Raw genomic sequence first — 22,379 nt, 5'->3', positions numbered from 1 at the left:
ACAAATTATCTAACTGTTGCGTCATCCATTATTGTATTCGGGATGCGGCTGTAGTCTCGTACCTTTATACTGCTGCGCCCCCCCTCCCTGATTCTCGAGGCTGCTTTTCAACGTTTATCCAGTTTCCTGGGGAGGTGGGGTTGGTGGTGGCATTTGTTTGATTATGCGAAATGTCATACGGCCGCATACCTGATGTAGCTTGTGAGTTGACTTTTATTGATTGTTCTCCGTCTATTATGCCATGAATGTATATTTCTTATCCTTTCATTTCGCGATGTAATACACCTGTTATTGGTTTTTCTTTATTTTTTCTCAATAAAAAGATGTTTAAAAAAAAATAATTAAGAAAGGTGTATGACAAGGCTGTGTGATGGCACCCTTCCTTTTTAATCTTTACATAAATGTGTTAGGACACACACTTGCAATGTCGTTTTAATAGTGCGCACCCAGGTGGGCCTCAAAAAGAATTTTGAACAACTTTTCGGACTTCATGCATGATTTAGGGCTAAAGGTAAACGTAACAAAAACATTTATAATGAGATGGGGCACCGGCAGCCAAAAATGTTGAGAAATAAATATATAGAGTGGCAAAAGATAGACTTTACAAACAGATTTAGCTACTTGGACTTTCTCTTTGACCAAAACAGTTCTTGGACCTACGCGGTGCATGCTAGAAAATTGGCTCTGATGAAATCAAATGCGGCCTTAGCTCAGCTGCGGTGGGTAGGGGAGTACCTGCCGGGGCGGTGACGCGGGGAGGGGGAAGGGCAGGGTGGGGGTTAGTAATGTATGGATAATGGAGGTTTGCAGGTAAGTAAACATTTAAATAAATCAAACGAATTTCGTTGCGCGCACTGCATCCCCAAATGCAATGCAGTGCGCGCAACGAAATTCATTTGATTTATTTAAATGTTTACTTACCTGCAAACCTCCATTATCCATACATTACTAACCCCCACCCTGCCCCTCCCCCTCCCCGCGTCACCGCCCCGGCAGGTACTCCCCTACCGACCGCGGCTGCCTTAGCTAACTTTGCTAAAAAATTGGGCACAAGACCCCCACATGAGTTATTGTAGAAATATAGGGCTAAGAGCGTGTTGACTGCGCTATATGGCGCCGGGTTTTTGGGGTTACTCAGAAGTGCAGGTTCTACAATCAGTTGAAAATATATTTTTACGATTAATACTGTCAGTCCCGGCTAGTACCACATCATATGTTTGCCACTCAGAACTGGGTATCCCCATATTGCAGATGTAATAAAAGGTAAACCAATCTTCTTATGGCAAAGAATATGTACTTCTGCAGAAACTATCCTAAAAAAAGATATTTTGAATGACAGTTTAAAATTGGATGGCGCTTTAAGAATTCCATGATTACAATATATGCAGGATTTTATGAATGATTTAGGCCACTCAGAGTTTTATACAAAGCAATGTTCAATGGACACTTTGACGAGAAAAGAGCTAAAAATGAAAGGTTTGACTCATCGGGAAACTCTTAGGCTAACAGTGGAAATGCCAAAGTCCACAGTATAGCGCAATCAAATGATTTTAACTACGTATAGCATTCAGCCATATCTCACACTAGTCTGTGGCATGTATGATAGAGTTTTATTAACAAGATTTAGACTAGGGATACTGCATAGGTTGATGAGTTTTCCAAAGATGAATGATTGGTCGAAAGTGTTGCAACCATGCCCGTGTGACGATCAGTCAGAGCAAACTACACTTCATGTGGTTGTATTCTCTAAGTTTTATCAAATGCAAAGGAAAAAATGGATTTTACCTTTTTTTAAAAAGATTGGTTATAGGCAATGTGGTCTGGCATTTTTAGAATTGCAGCTTCTAGATTATGAGAATACTATTTGGTTTATAGCAATGTACTTAAAGAGCATATTGAACTGTAGGAAATTGATAATAATGTGACTGCCCAGAGGATCAAGATCTAATGCCGCAAAGAGGACTGAAATATGTGATTTTCAAATGTATGTGTATATCTGGAAACCTAGCGTATGAAGTTCATGTATTTGATTTTATTATTTCTGTGAAGTATGACCATGTATATAATATGTACGTGATTTTATCTGCTTTTATGATTTTCTAAAATAGAAATCGAATAAAGCTATATTTTGATTTGATTTGACTCCTGTTTAGCACTTGCCTCTCACAGGGTAGTGCATTAGAGCACTCACGACTTACACAAAGTAATGTTGTGATTTTAGATAATTAGGGCATTACTGACGCAACTCTGAGTTGCGTCAGAAATTCCTTTGCTGTGTTGCTGCATTTCTTAGCACCATGGATGAGTCGTATTTATGGGATGGGACACCATGGCACAAGGTACTGAGATGCATCACGAATTTTGACGCAACGATATTGAAAATAGTGCAAAGCGCTGCAATGCAAGTACATCCTATGTGATGCAAAGTAGATTTGTGTGTCATAAAGCACTTTAATGTGCCACAAATCAGATTTGAGTCAGGCAGGAGTGCTTTGTGTCATGGGAACCTTTGAAAAAGCAGCGTAATCTATACAACAACACTACAGAGAACCATGGAAGGAGCCTCAAGGAGCCAGGAGGTTAGTTAACAAACCTAACCCTGAAGATCAGTCGTCATCCCACAGGATGAGCAACTTTAATGATTGAAAGAACCAGATACTAATAAATGCGATGACAAAGAACAAACACCTCCTATTTGACACCTCAAAATTGCCATCATCAAGGAAGAATGCCATTTGGCAATCCATAGTGGACAATATCAAATTTATTGCACAAATTAAAAGGACCATCCTGGAGTGTAAGAAGAGGTGACATGACTACAAAACTAGGACAAAAGAAAACCTGGCCAGGAACCATAAGGCACCCATGAGTACCGGAGGAAGACCTGATGTCCAGGAGGAGTTGGACCCATTAGGTCTCTTATTCCAACAGAGTTGGTAGCTGGAGGGGAAGGTCAGGACAGTGCTGATGTAGAGGACCAGCAAGCACTACAGGGTGAGTGAAAACAAGGGACCATCTGGCACATGCATCATCGTAGACTTTTGCGATTCCTTAATTGCGATAAATAAGGAATCGCAATTAAGGAATCGCAAAAGCCTATGCATGTAGGAATCACTATAATAATAGCGATTCCTAAACATTCCTTAATTGCTACTTGCAAATTGCTAGTCACGATTAAGGAATTCTGTCCCATTCATTCTTATGGGCCTACAGGGCCATAGGAATGAATTGGAGATTGCTGGTACTCGCAAATTGCTCATGCAATTTCAAGCGTGCAAGGGTGTCAAAATTACAGCCTGTTGAACCCCTGAAATCGATCTGTTCACAAATGTTGCACACACACATGCCCTAAGGGCATGTGTGTGCGCAACATGAAACTTTGAAAAATGCATAAAAGTGCTTTTTCAAAGTTTTAGCAAATTACCATGAAGTTCAACTCCTATTAGCGAATTCGCTATTTTTTTTACTTTCATGCATTGCATTTAAGGAATCTCAATTTGGGATTCCTTAAATGCAATCGCAATTTAAGGAATCGCAATTTAGAGATTCCATAAATTGCGATTTTTGCATTTGGGATGATGCATCCCAAATGCAAAAATACCGGTCGCAAAGGGGCAGATTCTGAGAATCTGCCCATTTGCGACAGGTATTTACGTTGATGCATATGCCTGCATATTATTTAAACTGTCATGCAGCGCAAATCAGCAAGACACTTTGCTGCGCTGTGCTGTTCTGAGTGCACGGGAAAGGACAAGAATGCCCTACACATTAACTCAACCACCATATAACTGTCCTTTCCTTGGTCAGTACCATATTTGTCCAGCCCAGTCCAGTCCTGCCAAGTTTCCTAGGTCCATGTGGGATGTGCTGGCACTGTCCATTATTTTCCTTTGAATACTGGGACTTGTAGTGTAAAGTATTACATTCTAGAGCCGGATTACAAGTCCCAGAATACAAAGGGAAAAACCTGGGCTGGAGCAGCACATCATGCATGGACCATGGAAACTTGGCAGATATGCCAATGCCAATGCAGGCCCTCTTGCACCATGATGCAAGTGTGCTTCTGTTGGAGCTAGGCATCCACAAGTGTACTGTAATGTAAATTCAGTTAAAGCTGCTTTCTAGAGGGTCAACTTTTCACCCAAGAGGGTATGCAGGTGCAGAGTAGGTGCATGCTCTGCAGGTACGATCACTTGAAGAGGCAAGTGTACAGTTACTAGCACAAATTCATAATTGACGCAGCTGTCCTGATGTGCTGGGTGTGATTGTTCCAGGTGTAGCCTGCCCTATGAGAGACCACCCTACCCCCTGTCTTGCTCATATGAATATTGGGGGTGGAGGGGAATGTAAGTAATGCAGAGCAGAGATTCTTGACTGGTTAGTGGGAGTGTAGATGGTGGGTGAGCTAAGTGGGTCCCTTGTAGGTGTTGCTGAGCATCTTGAACTGGCAGTGTGTCTGAATTGGGAGACATTCTTCTTTTTTCTGAGGTAGGCTGTGATGTGCGTGCCTCAAGGTATGTTGAGTAATAGTCTGGCAGTGGTGTGTTGGATAGTTTGCCTCTCGTGTAGCAGCTGTACAGAGATGCTGTAGTAGAAGGCATTGGTGTAGCATAGTCTACATGTGATGGGGGCCTGGGTGAAAGTCTCACAGGTGTCAGGAGGGAGTTGTATGAAGAAATGTCTGAGCATGCAAAATATGTGAAAAAGGTGGAGGTAATAGTTGCAATGTGAAGTCTCATAGTGAAGTTCATGTACAGGATGATAGGTTTATGCGGTTGGAAGGTGAGGGGTTTGGACCTAGTTATGTGGGCAACCAGGGTGAGGTCATGTTGCAGAATATCAACACTTCTATCTTGTCATGCTGAGTATGAGCAACTAATCTCAGAAAAAGTTAGCCATGTTATTCACTGACCTAATCTAACATCGTGTTGTGGTATTGGTGTCTCCTGAAATTTATTGTATGATCTGGCTGTCATCAGTGTAAGAGATGGTGTGGAGTCCCTGGGTCTGAATGATGCTTGATAGTGGAGTCATGTATACGTTTAAGTGATTGGGGCTGAGTGAAGAGATTGTTGGGACTCTGCTGATGAGCACCTTGGATTCTGAGGGAATGGAGTGAACTTGAACTGTTGCATACTTCCAATTATGAAGGAGGCTATTGACTTCAGAGATGGTCGTTAGGTTATTGAGTTGAGGAGTCTGGAGATGCCTGTGTGTATGTGCTAGTGAACTACAGGATTCCCATGTAAAATGTGAATTATGCTTTATGCATGCCCTTCTCCTGTCTTGAGATGCAGCAAGGTGGCTTGCTGTGTATTGTTATATGCATGTTTGTGAAATATGACTCCCTAGGGTTTAATACTACACAAATTGAATGCAAAACAACCCAGCAAGGCAATTTGGTGTGTTGTGCTGCTTGAAAGGTAGAATGTAGGAATGTTTGAGGTATAACAATATATGACATCTCTTGGCTATTGTCAGGATGCAAAGTAATGGCTAGAGCAAATGCAGGCACGTTTGCAACATGGTGCAATGGCCCCTGCATTGGTGCTAGGCAGCACATTTTGCATCAGTGCAGGCAGACAGCAGAAATACACCATAAAATGTTAAATGTGGACCATTCTTGCATTCACTCTTTCAGGCGGGGCAGCAAGCTGCCTAGCTGTGTTACATTGTGTAAAGTTTACACAAATAGGTCTCCTATTGAATACTGTGGTTGTGTGACCAATGTACATGTATTGCCATGTGAAAAGCAACAATAGTAGACATATTCTCCTGTAGAAACATATGTTCCACACATCCCTGTGTACTTGAAAGTGAGAAAAATACTATCTGAATGTAAAAGGTTTATAGCTGCCATGATTTATTTTGCTATAAGAGTCGAACACTCATAGTCTGAGAGAGAAGCTGCAGATAAAATTAAGGAAGCTGATAGGCAAATAATGCAGACCATTAGCTAAGTTATTGACAATGGCTTTCATTTTCTTTCTAAATGCATCTACATAATCTCCACTATCACTCATCTGCTTTATATATTTTGCAGGTAGATTTCAATTCATAGTAAAACATGAGCAAGCTCAAACGTGCGTATTAACACAACTGAACTGGGTCATTCAAACCCTAAGTGTCGCATAAAGTGCCATTGTCATTCATAAATGATTCTGCCATCTTTTCCCTTGCAATTTTAATGGCAGACAGATAATGATCTAAAAAAGAAGCATCATACAATCTTCTTTCAATTGAACATATAAAGAGCATATCTATTTCTGTCACTGAAGAGCTGCATCTTATCTGGCTCTTGCATGGAGTAATTCCTTTGCTTATCACTCCTTCTCATCTCTATGACTGCCAATCCCATATATCTCTTTGATGGTACCATTGCTGAACAAAGACAATCCTCCTTGTTTTAGAAAATCTTCCTGTACTAATCCTCTAGGACATTCACTTATTTTTGACCTATTGTTGCTCGAATGTGAATTTACCTGGAAAAAAGAAAAGACAAGAGGCGTTTTGCAAAACAGGAACAGTTGGTTTAATTAAACGTTAAGGCCAGGAACACAGTCACAGAATCAGGGTCTGAGGACTGTCTCAAAGTACATAGGTTCTGAGTACCATTTTATACATTTTACAAAGTGACATAAAGCTATTTGTAGATTTGTTTTAGGGAAAGGAATTTGGGCCTAGTCTTGGAGCCATAAATCTGACCACTTGATAACAAATGCCTTGAGTGGGCACAATGTGGCTTAGTGGATAATGTGTCCAGATATCTGGCATGAGGAGCACATGATCACTGCATGTACTGTGCGTGCTGTGTTCTGATTGACTGAGTATTTCTAACTTCATGTGGCATCTAAGCTCAGTGTTTAGGGGACGCATGCACCCCCCCAGCCATATGTGTTTGATTGGGGCCAATCTCCCCAGACCATTGTGGCATTGCTACCTATCTGTGGGATCGATCTGGGTTCATCCTGTTCTCGTGTTTTTCTATCAACTACATGTCACTCTGTCTGTAATCTATCAATTAGTTGCCTCAGGCCTAGGTCACAGGGCCTGACTGTCCACATATTTCTGACTCTGGGTTGATGGAGAGGTCATATCAGGTGAATTCGACAACAGTGATGTTAGTTCCTTTTTATGCACACATCATCGCGTAAATCGACGTTGAATTTTCCAAAATTATCACTATCACTATTCAATCAATCAATCAATCCGTCAACTTTATATGGTTTCAGTGTATAAAACCATAAAAATTATCAATACCTAAAAAAATTCATAAAATAATTGCAATTTCATCACACAATAAACTAGGTTCCACAAGAGTCTATAATAATCCAAAGCCGGAGGTACAAAGTTTAATACACATTCCCTTGACCCTCGATTAAAACTGTAAACAACTGAAGGGATGTATCCCAAGGCCTTGTCTAATATATATATATATATCATCAGAGTAAAGGTAAACCCTGACCATTACTAACATTTAATCAAGGCAGGCCCTGGCCTTCACCGCAGATTTCAGGAAACCAAGAACAAAAATAATACATTCTTTATGCAACAGAACAATGTAAATAGATAAGAGCTGGACGGTCCTGCTTAAAATTCAACCACTTTAAAATAGGGGCAATAAAAGTTTTCCGTGGACCTCATAAAATTTACAAAATAATAGGAAGTGTAGGAAATCCTGTGGAGACTCACCATCGCAGCCACTGGGTGCTAACAACTGTCCGCTACTACTCCCCTGTGTCATAGCCAGCAAAAAGTGAAACAACTCCAGGCAAAACCTGGTCATTAAAAAGTGATCATAAGTGCTAAAAGATCCCAGGAGGTATGGCTCGGATGATGGTGTTGTTTTCAACATTAAAAATTTACGGACACTGGGTTTCCTCAGTTCCAGCTCCTCCCTCTCTAATTTCCTTAGACTGCTAAAAGACTCCCTTTTCCACCCCACATCCTTTTTGGTTACCGATTCGGGATTGTTGTACAGTTCAGCTCTTCCTAAGCTTTCAAAGCTACTCTTAATATATCTCAGCCAAGGTCTGTGGAGGGCGTAGTCATGGGTCATACACTCTTTCAATATCAGTTGACTCAATGATGATCCCACACTCAGCCAAATTTTCAACCAAAAAGTTAGAGGGCGGAGGGCCAATATGTCACTTAGGTAAGGCACCCCCAATTCTTCATGTACCACTATATTAGACGTACCATGAGGGACGCCCCATAAGCGCTTCAGGAATGCATTCTCAGCTACTTGTAGGTCGTCTATGGTAACATGCCCCCATATTTAACCACCATAAGAGACTGTGGCAACACACTTGGCCTGATAACTCTTTAAAAGCACTGCGATCGGTCTCTTAATTATTAATTTCGAAGCAAAGTTAAAAATAGCTGTATTCATCAGCACCAGGTCTCCCCTCTTTCTCTGTTTTAGGGGGCCCCATTTCATCTGCTCGCCCAGATACGAGAAAACAACAGTGCGGGAACCTGAGCAGATCCTACCCTAAATTGAAAGAACTTTTTTGGGCGAAGACCCACCTGCATAACATAAGAATTAGAGTCATTTATTGATAGGTCCCGGTCCGACATGAAGCCAGAGAAGGGATCAAGCAGAGTTTGAAGCCCCCTGGCGGTCCTAGATATAAGAACCGCGTCATCCGCATATATTAAAACTGGCACACCACGTCGACCTACCTGCGGATAATCTACCCCTGTCGCCAATAAGGCATTATCCAGGTCATTAATGTATAGGTTAAACAAGAAGGGGGCTAGGATACACCTTTGACATACTCCTCTCCTTATGTCGAAGCTGTGTGAGACTCTTAAATCCAGCGAGAATCTAACATGGGCCTTAGTTGCACAGTGCAGATCTTCTAAAAAAGAAACAATATTGCCATCTACCCCAATTTCTAACATGGACTGCCAAAGTTTAGCCCTATTCATGTGATCAAACATGGAAGACACATGGTTAGATTAAGGCACTGGGCCACGGTAGGCCACCCTGGGCGGAACCCGTACAGAACGTCTGATAGGATGGTATGTTCTGCCGCCCAGTTAGTCAGCCTATCTAGAAGTACTCGACCCACCATCTTAACCACCAAGTCCAACATGGAGATCGGTCTATAGCAATGTGTGCTAGCTCGATCACCTTTTTTGAAAATAGGCACTATAGTCAAGGTAGCCCAAGACTCAGGGCATCCGGATTTTACTGCAGCATTGATTACTGTAGCAAGAACTGGAGCCCAAAAAGTTGGATCTGATTTAAAAAGATCCGACGGGATACCATCGGGTCCCGGTGCTTTGTTACTTGTCAACCCGACAATACCCTCCTTAATCTCTTCTATATTAAAGACCAAATCAGTGGTGTCTGCCTCATGGTCAGGCAGGCAGTTTAGCTCAGGGGGGCTCTCAAGCATGGGTTTGAAGTGGAGCACCTACTCATCCTCTGTTATATATGCGCCTACTGCACTTCCTTCCTCATGAATTATGCTACAAAATCTACAGCTATTTCTCAACGTACTAGCCTCGATGAACCCCCTCCAGGCTTTCTCTTTCAAAACATTTCACCAGTTCTAATTTTTAATCTCTTCGACACAATCCGACCAAGATCTGGTTTCTTGGGCTCCTATTTAAGGCTTCCCGCAGTTTTCTTGCTGCCCGAGAGCAGGAGGAATAAAACCATATAGGGATCTGTGAAACCTATTCGTCGGGCCGGGATGCTTAGAAAGTCACCTACTTTAACAGAAATGGTTTTAAAAGCACTGATAACCTCCCCCGGGGGTATAACCGGCGAGGTACGCAAGGCTAACTTACTGGCACATGAACCTACTATTGACTTGTAAAATGCATCTTGAGAGATCTGGGTCCACTTTAGACGTCTTCAACCGTCTGTTGGTCTCACTGCCCCACTCCGCCCAGCCCCTCCTTTGGGCAACAGTAAGGGTCCACGGAGATCAACACACTAAGGGTTGTGATCACTATGGACCCTAGCTTGTATGGTGAATCCTGCAAATGAAACTTGGAAAGTTGATTAAACTAATATAAAATCAATATATGAGCCAACACCCCTCCCTTTAAAAGATGGGACAGTGGCCTTGGTGCAGGGGTCACTTAAGACATATGAGACACTAAATCAAATTCATGAAGGAGATCGTTCAACATGTCCTCTGTAAAGAGTGTTCAAAGTGAATTCCCCTCACACGTGGGCAACCCAGATCAGCCAATATTAGACCCTGGGGTTAAAATCCCCAGCAATCATGAGATTTTGGAGAACAGCATTACAATGTTGCCTTATAAAAAAGCCTAAAATAGTAATGTTACACCCGCCCTTGGAGCATGATGTTAAGTTATAAAAGTTAATAAGACCCTATTTATTCAACCCCTTACATAGCAACAGGGACTGTATACACAGGCTCAATTTGGGCAGGACCAGTATCTTGCATTCTACTGTTCTACTGCCAGAGAGATGTAAATTGCAAGACCACCCTTTGGTCTGTCAACAGGAGAAGGGGAGGCTGGGACGAAAAAGGACTTATATCCTTCTAAAAAAAGCTTCTATCTATCAGCTATATTTCCTGCAAGCATATCACACTGAATTGTTTCACTTATTGGCTAATCCTGCGATGTTCCATGATATTAAGTTTATATTACACATTCATCCGGAGAACCATAACTTTGTCGTAGAGAATCACGCTAGTCGTTAGATTTCTCTAAATCCGTACAAAAAAGGTCCACTAAGTCAATCACAGGCATCCATGGCAGCCAGGGAGGTAAAACGGTTTGACAACTCCAAAAAGGGCGGACCAGGATCCTGTCGACCTTGGGCCATCCAGTTCAAGTGGGTTGAATTAGGAAGTAGATTTAAATAAGCATTCCTGATAGGTAGATTTAATGGTGTTGGTCCATTGAATGGGGCCCTGTTGACATTATTCATATGGTTGTGCCCCGATGACTCTAGTTTGTAAAAAAAAGCCGAGAGGTAAGGCCATAATGGACGACTTGAGATCAAAAGGGGCAGGGTGCAAGTCTGTAACCAGGATCCTTTCCGCAATATGGGGTCTACTAAAATTTATGATGACAGAATTGCCCTTACAACATTTAAAGAAGCTGCTGATCCAATTAACCCTTCGCACCATATTGATGTTTTTCTCTACCCTCATTCCTAGAGTGGTGTTACACGATAGCCAATGTAGGACTTTGTTCTTCAGTTGAGAGAAGTCCTCCTTAATGCCCTGGGGGAGAGTTGACACATTCCCCAATATCCCAACATAGGGAGTTGATTCGGCTGGCAAATGAATAACAGGTGCATTCTGCTTAGGAACCTCCTCTCCCCCCTGTGATTGCCCCCAAGGTAGATTACTCTCCAAGGCAGATTGATACCGCATAGCTATCCTATCCACATGTCCATGAACTGCGCCCAGAATTTACGCTGGATGGCTAGCGGGTGCCTGACCCCCTGATGGCTGTGGTTGTACCCTGATGTTTGGGAGTGGGACTGTCAAGATGGAGCAATCCGTGACTGGGGGAGTCATTGATGGTCCGGGTTCTGAGTTAACGGCTACCCCTCCTGTTGGTACACAGCGTTTGATGTCCGATAGACCCTTTTTGATCGAGGTCAAACGTTGGATTAACAAACCCAATTTGGAGCCCAACAATGTCTTCATAGAGTCTTGAAAAGATTCCAATATGCCCATCAAATCTGCCTTGGTCAGTGCTTGAGCAGTCGGAGACTCCTGGGGTGTCAGATTGGGTCTTGATCTTTTGGCCTTGCTCCCCATGGTTTGGGTCTTTCTTTTTGTGCCTGACCCTAGGCTGGCGGGCTCATCAACTATTGATCTCTCTCGCGTGGTAAAACCGGCAGCTATTGAGTTGACCGGATACTTACTGGAGATGACTGCCACGTGCCCTCGGTTTTAAAGTACTTTATCAGCCCTCGGATTGTTGATCATAATGGTGGGAGAAAGGGGTAACTGCTGGGCTATTGAATGACTATTTAATCCAATTAGATCCTGCACAACCTCTTGCAACCATGGGTTATTTGTGGAATCATCAACACCGGCCAAAGACAATTGTGTATCTACGGGCATAATAGATGGAGGACCTAGAAAGGCGGACCTAGAAAGGCGCCGGTTCACCAGCTTACTCCTTGTCCAGCACTGCTGCAGCTCGCTGCAGAAACGAGTCCATGGTTACCACTGAGCCTGTAGTGCCTGTCGTGACCCTCCCTGAGGTTAAGGTCACCTTGTGCTTCCCCATATTGTACCCAGATCAGTGCACTAAATAACAGGTCTCTGATCAAAGAGCAGGCAAAGTTTATATCTGATTGACAACTTATACAGAGGGAGGTGACCCAGCATGTGTACCTAGGTGCTCAAAATGCAAAGACCCTTAACTTGCAAAGGCCCGTAACAAAGAAGTTTAAATTACGACTTACATGAACAACGAAGTCGAACAACGAAAAATCTTAACAACGACTTGCCTAAACCATGACTTTAGTTAACAACGAAGCTTAATAGATGCTTCTTCCTTCTGTCATCAACATTGAAAAAAATGACCACTAGATGCCACTGCGCAGTCAAAACTGTTGAAGATGGACAGAAACATTGCGAGGCATTCAGTATTTGCAAGGGAAATAATCGATACTACTATTATAAAGGAAGAACTTTGAACCTTTGAGGCGGGTAAACTCAGGAACCACAGCGCCAATCCACACACCCGATACATCGTTGTAATCGTCAGGGTGTGCAGATGGACATAGGCTATATAAAGTTAAAAAATATACGTTATTTAAAAAAAAATTCCGAAAAAAAAGTAGTCCCGTGGAAGAAGAGCGGCCACGACCTGCGTGCTGATGTCAGGAGCGCGGGGGAGGAGCGGCGTCCAAGAGCGTGAGGAGGAGCGGCGGACATGGCGCGGGGAGGAGCGGTGAGGAGCGGCGGACAGTGGGTGAGGAGTGGCGGGGAGGAGCGGTGACGAGCGGCGAGGAGCGGCAGAGCGGTGAACTGAGGAGCGCGGGGGAGGAGCGGCGGCTGAGGTAAGGCTCCGGGGGACCCACGGACAATGTCGGGGCAGGCGGGGGTCGGGGCAGGCGGGGGGCGGGCGGGGGCCCTGAACACTCATGGCGGGGCGGGCGGGGGTCCTGAACACTCATTTCGGGACGGGCTGCTATGTCGGGCGGGCGGGGGTCGGGGAAGCCTGATTGGTCCCGGACAAGGTCGGGGCGGGCTGCTAGTATTTCTAATAATAATGACTATTATAGAGGGAAAACTGACTGTTCTGGGCTGAAATGCCGGCATGGCATGGGGGAGTGTGTTGTCTGTCATGAGACCAGTTAGGCATTAGAGAGGCAGCCCGCAGTGTAATCTCCACACACAGAGAAAGAATAGCAGGATTACCCAGAAATAACAGGCAGAGTTAGGCACTCGGCACTGATTTAAAAAAAGAACCGGACAGACCTACAACATATAAAAACAGCACACTGCTGATAACTCACATGGCTCAAGTGCCCAGCAGATCTTTGTATAATAAACAGTGTCTCCGGGGCTCACCCTTGTCGAAAGAAATTCAGGAGGTAAATCCATGGGAACATCGAATAGTGGTATTCACATTTTAAAAAATGTATCACAGATTGTTGCCAAAGAGGCCTATGGAAGGTTAATTACAAATGAGTGAAGCAAGATAACATAAATATTGCAAGTACGCTAAAGGGCAGCCAGAAAGCAAGTTGCTCATGGTATGTTCTGAAGGTAGTGGTAGGTTCAGTAATTATGTAAATGGATTTTGTTTCGTGGTTCAGGAAGTCGTTGTTTAATACTTAGTGGTTTGGCTTTGATCATTGTATAGCCTTCGTTGTTTAGGCACTAGTGATTTAGGAAGTAGTTGTATAATCATACAACCGGTTAAAATAAGGGAAGCTGTCTTTCTACCTGCTCCTCTGCCACTGTCACTGGCAATGGGACTGTAGGAAGCTCGAACTTACTGTGTGAAGGCACCGAGGTGTTATCGTAGAATAAATGAAAGGAAAACTTACGAAGGCAACCAAAAGGGTAGGCCCAGCCCAGCCTACTCCAGTCTTGGACGGGTGCAGATGGGCCTGCCCTTGGCCCAGCCATGCCAGTGCGCGTCCCGCATTGCAGGAGCCCTGCAGGCCTCTTAAGCGCCTCCAGGCGCATCCTCTGAGGTGGCAGCCGCTAGGGAGACTGGAGGCTGAAGTCCTTCTGCTTGCGACTTATGGCAGCCAGGGCCGGCGCTAGGCATGGGCAGCATGGGCGGCTGCCCAGGGCCCCGGGCTCAGCCCATAAAGTGTTTCCCTACCAGCCTCGCGCCTGTGGTGAGCACTGCGTGGCCCAGGGAAGTGCTGCCTCTCCTCTGGCTGCGCAAGCATGTGTAAGAATAGGAGAAGAGGCCCCCCTCCCCTGTGCCTCGCAGCACTGGTTAATGGCTGTTAACCCCAGGGAGGGGGCCCCTTTTCCCCAGGGCTGTGCAGCCCACATGTAGTGCGAGGCCCATCTGCATTTGCAGCTTTGACCTGTAATTGGGGACAGGGTCGGATTGCGAAGGCAAGCAGTCGAGCATTGGCCGATGGGCCGGTGCTGAAAGGTGTGACATGTGGGCCGGTTGTTAAAGGGCCTCAACTTCATTCCTGCCTCCCAGGCCATCACACTTCTGGCTTTTGTGTGCGGGGCGAAGGTGTTAAGTGAGGCAATCTGCCTTAATTCTCCCTCAGCCCCCCATTGGGGCCCGCAAAGAAGTGTCTTGCCCCAGACCGCTCCCCTGCCAGGCAATGGTGGGTGGGGGCAGGTGGGAGTATGCCGGGCCGTCACTGAGGGAGCAGGTTTTTGGCTATGGGCAATTGACACCTTAGCCTCCATCTTAGCTGCCAAGGTTTCAAATTGCTATGTGTGAAATTTTCATAATTCATAATTCAGTGTCATTATGAGTGACATTTCAACGACCATGAGTGACCCTTTCTAGTACGCAAAATCAAGCAACGATGACGAGGAAAACATATAAAATAACGTGGGACCCAGCCCAAACAGGGTGTGTGAAGACCCAGCTGAGGCACGAAAACATCATGGACCTGCCTGGACATCTGTGTTGATGGGCAGGCCGGCAGAATCCTGTCTTCCAGCCTTGGGCGACTCGTACTGGGTCCCCTGGCTCCACCCTTGAAATTAATGATGCTGTTGTTTTCGAGCATCAGTCTAGCAAGGGCCTCTCTGCCACGTAGGACACAGCACTAACAAACAACACACTCCTCTGGTGCCTACTGTTACCGGGCGAGCGGGCCACCAGAAAAACAAAATACAGATTGCCAGCCTATGTGGTAGGCCCCCCTCCCCGCTGGCAAACTCGGGGCCTCTGACATCACGTGAGCGACCTGGGCCAACTGGGAACGGGGACGGACTATGTCAGAGAGGGCCCAACATCATGAACAGGTGTCATTTATATATACATTCGATCGGATCAATCCACCTATGTCACTCTACAGAGTAACAACTTTAAAGTAACACCGGCAGGAACGACTGCAGCTACCTGATGTGATTGTGCGCTGCACTGGCACCATCACTGTCTATTACAAACACACACAGGCTCACAGTGCCTGGTACTTACGGTCTTGGAGCCACGGCCGTAGATGAGTCTGAGTCAGTATGGAGTCCGACTGTGGCGCATGCAGGCAGTGACTCTGGTCTGCTTAGTGTACATCTGAAGGGCGTCGCTTCGCTATTTCAAGGCATTACTACACACCTATTCTTGAATTACTTTAACAGCAGGCACTTGCTCACTTTGTGAAAGGAGAGGAGCGGCAATTCAGCATGGGGCGCCTCGTGGCCGCAGCGACTTCCGCCACAAATGTCATCTGCTCGGGCATACTTCAGTGACTCCACTAGGGCGGAGGAGCGTCACCCCACTGCTTTCTCGCAGAGCGAGAAGCAGAAATATAAAATGCAAAAACTACCATTTTATGTTTCTGCTACTCACACTGCGAGAAAGCAGAAGTGTTTGGTTGGGGCAGGCAGGTCTGTTTTAGGGCAGGGGAGGAGTGCCTTGCCCCCTGCTAAGTGCCCTGACTGTTTGGTCTGCCCTCCAGTACCGACCTAACCAGTCATGCACACTCTGGCCTTTCTCCATGTAGGCACCAATGCACCCTACATGGAGAAAACGGCCTCCCCAAGGGCGCCTGGCTGGTCGGCGTCCCAACCAATCACAATGCTGCCATTGGGGAGGGAGGCTGCCTGCTTCCTGTTCCTGCCAGAGGCAGGAAAAAAAGAGAGCAGGTCAGGAGCAGAGATGACATGAGACCTGGGAAGGTAAGTTTATTTAATTTTTTAATTAACCCCTGCGAGACCTCCCACCCGCGAGTCATGCTAGCCGCGACTGGATTTTACATGCAAATTAGAGGGGCCTCACATCTTTCCTTTCGCCCAGGGCCCCAGAAGTTCTAGGACCGGCCCTGATGGCAGCGACGGGCAAAGCTACTCCTCTCTCTGTTTTGAGTTAAGGCTTCCGCAATGCGATATACGTGCGGGCTTCTTAAGCGCTTCCAGGCACGTCCCCTAACATTGCAGCCACTAGGCAGGCTGGAGGCTGAAGTCCTTCTGCTTGCGGCTTGTGGCGGCAACGGGCAAAGCTGCTCCTCATTCTGTTTTGAGTTAAGGCTCACTATTCATAGTGCTTGCAATCCTTTGGATCTTAACCTTGTTTGTAAATTTCATGTGACACCTGCTTCTTTGATTCCTTCTTATTGCTTGTTTTTAAGAAATTGATCCTACACAATTCGAACAAATGAATCCTGATGTGGGCTGGGCCAGGGCTTCATGTAACTGTTCAAAAAATAGTAAAATGCTGCTGAATTCCATTTAATACTAATTCTCTCAGCATTTCTAAGATTATGGATGATCAAAATCTGGTGGTGATTAAGACAGATGCAATTATAGATACGTTTAAGCAATATTATCAGAATGTGTATACGCATGAAAAAAAACGCACAGGCTTCGATTACTAAAAATCTGTGGGCCAGATTTATATCTTGGGCAGTAAGCATATTCCATGGCAATGGCGATGGACAATGCTTACTGCCAAAATAGTGGCCAGCCAGCCCGATTTAGATGTTAGCGGGCCATAGGTTTCATAATGGTGGAGACTACTCTGTTCTCTGACATAATTCAGTCCCTCTGCCTGGAGCAAGGGACCTATAATTCCACCCACCTCATTTAGATGGGCAGATTTAGAGGTCAGTCTTCTGACCCTGTTTCTGGATTTCCTTTTTGGAAATAAAAAGAAAACTGTTTGGTGCAAGGCTCCATCATGTTGCAACAGATCTCTTTGGTAGGTTTGATCTCAGCCACACTTAAAATTGCTGCCTAGGCAGATGACATTACAATTTTCTCAGTAGACATTGTCAAAACTATAGAAAGATAAGGAGATTGCTTATCAAAATGGTAGACTTTCGAGGAACCCATTAAATACAGCAAAGCAGGGGTTTTTAAGTGTGTAAAACTAAGTCTGTGTTTAAATAATAGGGTGTTTTTTTCCCTATAACCCTTAAAAAATCTTTGAACCCAATAATAAACCACTATTGAAAAGCTCAGTAGCACTTATGAGACTATGGGACAGACTTCCTGTTTCTTTGATAGGGTGTTGCAATTGGTGAGGATGAGTATCCTTCCAAAGTTCCTGTACTTGTTTTGCTTTATTTCTGTGTGTTTCCCTCTGGTATTTTTCAAACAAATGGAAGCAGCAGTCTCTGCTTTTATATGTGGGTATAATAAAGTATGTTGTGCTGCTAGATATCTCGAAATACCTCAAAGCATTGGTGGCTGGGCCTTATTCAATTTTAAGTTTGACTGTTGGACAGTCATGGGTAAAAGAATGGCCAAACGTGTCAACTATCCATTCAGCGATTCTCTCATCAGCATATATGCACTTTAAGCCTAATTCACAAATGTAACTTACACTTTTGAGCAAGTTTACACTTTTGTTCAAGTTTATTACATTTCACTATTCACAGACTACACTTTTGTTGTAACATAAACTTTTGTAGTTAGTACAGCACTACAAACAGCCAGCAACTGGTAATGCAACACCTTCCCTCAGAAAATAAAGGCGGTAAGGACTTATTACAAAAGCGTAAGTTACTACAAAAGTGCAGTTTGTGAGTCCTGAAAAGTGGTAAACTTACTCAAAATTGTAAATAAGTAAAAAAGTGCACTTTGTGATTAGCACTTTGTAGGATGTTCTGTAGTACTACGTTAGTACTACAAAAATTAGGACAAAAGGCAGTTTGTGAATCAGGCCCTTTGCCTGGGCTGTAAAGCACCAGGTCTGCTCTTATTTATTTATTTATTTATTTATTTAGAAGTTTTGTATAGCGCGAACATGACCCAAGTGGGTATCAGAGCGATTTACATAAGTTGAAGAAGAAATAGGCACACAGCTCGAAGAGACAAGGCAAGGTACAAGTAGGACAATGTGCAACAAGAGCAAAAATTACATAACGGAGGTAAATAGGGAGAAGGCTATGTGGCAGAAGGTAAGGACAATATGCATCAAGAGCAAAAGGAACATTATGGCAGGCAACAATAGGTCGCAACAGATCACATGTAATAGTTAGGATATTCAAAAAGTCTCGAGGTAAGGGGAGCAGAGTTTCTAGATCAGTGCATTGTTCATTAGTAGTGCTTTAACTTCCCTTTTGAAGGTAAAAGTGGATGGAATAAGCCTTGTCTCCAGTGGCAGGGCATTCCAGATTCTCGGGGCAGTGCCCGAGAATGTACGATTGTAGGTTTTAAGCTTATTGCATTTCTTTGGCTTGAGTAGCAAGGAGCCGGTGCTCCTAGTGGGCCGGGAGCCCCCAGAAAGTTCCAGCTTATTTGCCAGGTAGAGTGGGGAATTAAAGTGAAGAGCTCTATGAGTCATACAAGCAATCTTTAATTGGATCCTTGCCTCAAAAGTAAGCCAGTTGAGTAATTTTAGGTCCGGCGAGATGTAGTTGTTCTTCTTGGAACCCGTGATGAGTCTCATAGTCGCATTTAGCGAAGCTCTGCTGGGGGCTAAGCTGAGTTTCGGTAATCAGCATAAAGTAGCACTGCCATATTCAAGTTTGGAGATGACCAGTGCTTGCACTGCCGATTTGAAGTCCTCATGGGGCAGGTAGGGTTTGAGTTTTCTTAGGATGGACAGCTGGAAGTTCTCTCCTTTGGTACATGCTCTGATGTGATCTTGCATGTTTAGGTTTTTATCAAGCAGAATTCCCAGTGATTTTGTGGAGTCAATGAGGTGTGGTGTGCAGTTGAGCGCGGTGAGATTAGAGAGATATTTCACAACAGTGGGGGTTTGTCTAGCCGGTACAATGAGGAGGAATTCCGTCTTGAGGGTGTTCAGTTTGAGGTGATTGGAGGTAAGCCAGTTGAGGGTTTTGAGCAGGGTTCTGTTGAGGGCATTGATGTCTTCGTGGGAGGAAATTTTCATGTATAGTTGGGTGTCATTGGCGTACATGTGATATTGGATGTTGGAGGCTTTAAGAATTACCGTCAGTGGTTCCAGGAAAAGGTTAAAAAGCGTGGGGGAAAGTGAGGACCCTTGTGGAACACGCAGCATGCAGGGACTGGGGTTGGATAGAGTCTGATTGGATTTGACTCTTTGAGTTCTATTGTTGAGGAAAGAGGCAAACCATTTAAGGACTGTGCCTGATAGACCCATTCTGCATTCAAGGAGTTGGAGAAGATTGTCATGCTTGACAGTGTCGAATGCAGATGAGAGATCGAGAGGAATTAGTAGGCAGGTTTCATTCTGGTCCAGTAAAGTGAGAGAGTCATCCACTATGTGAGTGATGGTCGTTTCGGTACTGTGGCCATTGCGGAAACCCGATTGGAATTGGTTGAGAAGCTGGAATTGTTCAATGCGTCTGCGCAGTTGTTCATGAACACATTTCTCCTGAAGTTTAACCAGGGTAGAAATGTTTGTGATTGGTCTGTAATTATTCAGGTCTTCAGGGTCAGCCGAGGGCTTTTTAATGACGGGGAGCACTAGACCCTCCTTCAGGCAGTCCCGGACCTCGCCTTGACGGCGAGAGAGGTGTTTATGATCTTGGCCCAGAGTGGTGCTAATGAGCCTCTCATTTTTTTTATAGAAGTTGGCGGTGAGGGGGTCCTTGAAGTGGTTTGAGGGTTTAATGGTCGAGAGAGTGTTGAGGATGGTAATGTCATTGAGGGGTGTGAATTGACTCCAAGAGGCATTGTTTTTGGGAGAGCAAACAGACTGGCTGAGGGGGGCGTGGAGAGGGAGGAGGCAGGAGGAGGTGAAAGTAAGAATGCAGCAGACCTTAGAACAGATTCGATCTTGTTCGACTTTTCTAGGAAGATGTCAGCAACTGTTTCGCAATTTGGCTGCGGGCGCGCTAATTGCAGAGATTGGGTGGGTGCGTTGTTGGATTGTGTTTTAATTAGCTCAAATAGTCGTTTCAGGCGATTTCTTGCTTTGTCAAGTTGGGATTTGAAGAAGGAAAATTTAGTGGACCTAATGAGTTTATTGTATCTACTTCTTTTGAGTTTTAGGATTTTTAGAAGTTCAGTGGAGGGAGTGGATCTCCAAGTGCGTTCAGCTAGTCTAAGGCTGCGTCTGTCCACGTTTAGGTTGTCGTTGAACCAAGGTTTGTAATCCTTGACGGGTATTCTTTTTAGTTGTAGGGGGAATTTTGATCCTAATTACTTCAAGAAAGTTAAATCCAAGGTTGTCATGGATGCCAAAAGACTTTGGAAGCAATGGTGAGAGTGTCTTAATATACCAACGATCCATTGATATCTTCCAGTTGGCATTAAAATCATTTTACAAGTGATTTGTTATCATGTATTACCCACCTCAGAAAGGTATATAAAAACAATTTGATTTTCTGAAGACTTAGTGGAAGAGTTTCTATTTCCTAGAAGAGGTTTTTTTTAACACATTATTGAGTTTTGTATAGCTGAAACATGTGGTATAGCTGTCTCTACAGTGATATGAACAAAAAGAGAACCAAAAACCATTTTTTTGTTTGTTTCTTTTTTTTATTTATTATTTTTATGTACTGTATACAATCACAAATACTTCTGCAGGGTTAGCCACAACAGGCTTATAACATTAGTACAGTGCTGTTTATGCGGTTATCATCTTGCTGGTTAGATTTTGGTAGAGAAGTAGATGTAAGGAGGAAAGAACAGAAAAGTTAGAAATGAAAGAGAGAAAGAGGATAGGGCAGGCAAGTAGAGAGGTGTACATTTGTGGCTTAACATTAGCGCCGGTTATATCAACTGCATTTCGTATATCTCAACTCAAGGTTATTGAGCTTGTCGGTCGGTTGTCTATGGAGTCCCGTAGGGGTCTAGGGACCTGTCCAGAGCTTCCCACAACCCCCTTGATGGCGCTTTCCAACGTAGATGCATCTCTGCATACCCCCCATCCCTGCCCCCTCCTGTTTGTCCAGTGCATATTTCCCACTCTGTGTCAGGCCTCAGTTTAGTCAGACTTGCCATCATGTGTGTGTCGTTTATAAGTTTGTTTCTTCATGTCCGGGGATTCGGCCCAGTTTATTCCAGGAGTGGTTTCTTGATAATGCCCATGTTCCCTTACATTTTAATATATTTCTTGGGGCAAACTCGAGTTTTATAAAATGGCCCTCTTATTGGTTCATGTTAAAGTCCATTCCTCTTTTTTATTCTCCAACCGGGGCGGGGGGTGATACGTTTTTCCAGCAATGGGCAATATCTCACTTGGCTACTGTGAGTCCCAACCAGAGGAGTGTTAGTTTGTGTTTTTGTGTTTGTTCCCAACCAAGGTTGAGTTGATGAGTAGAAGGCTGAGTTTGAGGCAATGTGGTATATGCCAACCTAGCATCCCAAAAAGGGATCACCCAATTCCAGAAGGGTACTATACTGGAACAGCTCCGGTTGTATGGATTAAATCTCCTCAAGAGGCTAGGCAACGGAGGCAGTCAAAGAAAGCTATTAGACCCACGTGGTGCCAACTTTGTCCTTTGAAGTACACACGGTGAAGATACTACAGATACATCAGCCTGAACCTGGCAGAGATTGCGAGTGCGGCAGGGAAGCCCTAGCATCTGTCCACTCTTTATACGTGAATGGGCCTAGGTCCCGTGCCCAGACTGAATGAAAGGCCCCCAAAGTTATCCATGATATGATTTATTATCGTGCGGTATATCTGAGCAATCTCATGTTCCCCAAAGTCCTGATTAGAAGTTTTGCTTCTAGCAGGTTAAATTTGGGTAGGTCTCCTGCCCTTGGATGTAGGGTGTCAGAGCATAATGAAACTGGAGTTACAGAAAGAATTTGCTACAGTGAAGGCCAAAGTCGGTTTGTAGGTTATGGTAGGATTTGAGACTAGGTCCCTCCAGG

The sequence above is a fragment of the Lissotriton helveticus genome, chromosome 3_1 (genome assembly GCF_964261635.1).
Source record: "Lissotriton helveticus chromosome 3_1, aLisHel1.1, whole genome shotgun sequence".
In the NCBI taxonomy this organism is placed as follows: domain Eukaryota; kingdom Metazoa; phylum Chordata; class Amphibia; order Caudata; family Salamandridae; genus Lissotriton; species Lissotriton helveticus.
This window is presented reverse-complemented; position numbering follows the sequence as displayed.